The sequence below is a fragment of the Octopus bimaculoides genome, chromosome 1 (genome assembly GCF_046866305.1).
Source record: "Octopus bimaculoides isolate indiv1 chromosome 1, ASM4686630v1, whole genome shotgun sequence".
Taxonomy (NCBI): Eukaryota; Metazoa; Mollusca; class Cephalopoda; order Octopoda; family Octopodidae; genus Octopus; species Octopus bimaculoides.
In genome coordinates, this window is record NC_142928.1 from 84,984,688 (window position 1) to 84,987,122 (window position 2,435).

The 2,435-nt window shown below is 35.5% G+C and overlaps 1 long non-coding RNA gene across 1 annotated transcript in view; it reads right to left on the reverse strand.

Annotated features, from left to right (window-relative positions):
* Positions 1–1,686, reverse strand: part of LOC106879825 (uncharacterized) — a 55,107-nt gene extending 53,421 nt beyond the window's left edge. Inside the window, exon 1 of the long non-coding RNA XR_001410673.3 lies at positions 1,348–1,686. This is a non-coding gene — a long non-coding RNA (uncharacterized LOC106879825). The remainder of the gene's footprint in view (positions 1–1,347) is intronic.
* Positions 1,687–2,435: the final 749 nt, after the last annotated feature.

The window sequence follows — 2,435 nt, forward strand, 5'->3', positions numbered from 1 at the left end:
TGGATTTGGTAGACGGAAACTGAAAGAAACCCGTCGTATATATATGTATATATATATATATATATATATATATATATATATATATATGTGTGTGTGTGTGTATGTGTGTGTGTGTGTGTGTGTGTGTGTTTGTCCCCTTAGCATTACTTGACAACCGATGTTGGTGTGTTTATGTCCCGTCACTTAGCGGTTCGGCAAAAGAGACCGATAGAATAAGTACTAGACTTACAAAGAATAAGTCCCGGGGTCGATTAAAGGTGGTGCTCCAGCAAGGCCGCAGTCAAATGACTGAAACAAGTAAAAGAGTAAAAGAGTATATAAACACGAAGAACTTAAAAACATCTTTTTTTCTTTTTTTTTTGAGAAATTCTATATTAAATTACTCATTCATATGCACGGTGGATGTTCAACTTTACATGCAACAAAGAAAAAGCATTTCGTGTCACACAGCTCCAGTTCATTCAGCTGTAAATGGATAAGCCGACGACATATTGGCATTCCGCTCAGGGAGAACATTGGCCTGTCCGTCAAGCCAACGGGGATATCATCCTTCGAAAGCTATAACAATGTGAACAATGTGAAGAAGAGTTTTTTGACCATTAGTATATAACAACATCAGATAGTCTGCTCGATACAGTGCTACAGTGATAAGTATATGTGTATTATTGTGTGCTCGCGCGAGTGTGTGTGTGTGTGTACGTGTGTGTGTGTATGCGTAAACATACGTTTGTACAATGATTGTTAACATAAATTTTCGACAAGGATTGTGTATTATACGTAATGAGAAGTAAGAATTTGAGCACCTAGATCAAAAGAATATACTTAAATATACTCTTTTCGAATATCATGCAAATATTGTTACTGTCTATGGCTTCTTTACCACTTTACCTCTCACAATCTTTCATATTTTTATTCTTTTTTTTATTATTATTTTTAAAAAACTTCAACACAGACATCACATTATGGTCTCTTGCAGACAGGAGAGAGTCCGGAACGGATGTTAAAATATAGAATGAGACAGAATGATAGACAGACTGATAGAAAGACCAATAGACAGACCGATAGACAAGACTGATAGACGGATATGGATATGTGTATGAATTACGCAGAGGTGTGAGAGATATAGACAGAGAGTATAGAGTAACAACATACGTAGGTTTAGTAAACAAGAAGATACGAAGCTGGTACATCCGTTGTAAGAGAGTGGTTCAACAAAATTAGGGATGACATCGATGACTTTCAAAAAGGTAATCATATTCTGGTTGTAGTGTGTAATCAGTTTATCTTAATAAGAAACGTTTGTGTTTCTATGTGTTTTTAGGAACCCGTGAATATTAATGCACTTACCTTGTGAAATGTAGGCGTCTTGAAGATCAAAAATAGGCAGTGTTTTAAGGAATATTATTCTCATGTTTGCAATGCCATACACCAATAATGTGTGTGCGTGTGTGTGTGTGTGTGTGTTCTCTGAAACTCAGAACGCAGATTAATATGACGATATTTCTTTTGGTTCTTTGTTAATGATATACGTAAGTGTTGCTAAGCGAGTAAGTTTGTGTATGCGGATTTCATCTACAATCGCGTCCATTTCATGAATGGCTAAAAATTTCTGTTTCTTAGTTGATGCAATAAAGAAAAATAATCCTCTTCTTTGGGGATTCTAAGACACAGAAATGTATTGGAACTTATTTCTAACGAAAGGACTTCTGTTTAATCACTTGGTTACAGTAACCTGTTTACACAAAAGTCGCAAAACTTAAACAAGTATACATTGATCTTTAGTATTATATATGTGTATGTATACATATATATATGAACACACACACATATATATATACATACATGTGCGTGTGTGTGTGTGTGTGTGTAAAGGCGCATGGTTTATTGGTTAGAGCGTCAGGCTCACAATCATAAGGCAGTGAGTTCGATACCAGGACCAGGTTGTGTGTTGTGTTCTTGAGCAAGACACTCTATTTCACGTTGCTCCAGTTCACTAGCTGAAGAAATGAGTTGCGACATCACTGGTGCCAAGCTGTATCGGTCTTTGCCTTTCTCTTGGATAACATCGGTGATGTGGACAGAGGTTAGGCTGGTATGAATGGGCGACTGTAGATCTTTCATAAGCATTCTAGCCTGGACCTGTGCCTCGGAGGGGAACTTTCTTCGTGCAATCTCATGAACATTCATAACTACATAATACATATTTGTATATGTGTGTGTGTGCGTGTGTGTGTATGTATATGTATATACATATATATGTGAGTGTATATATATATATATATATATATATATATATATATATATATATATATATATATATATATACACACACATACACACACATATATACATATATACATATATGAGCGCGTTTGCTAGTACTTTGCATGTAACACATCCTCGCATTGTTGTTAATATAACAGAATCAATAATGA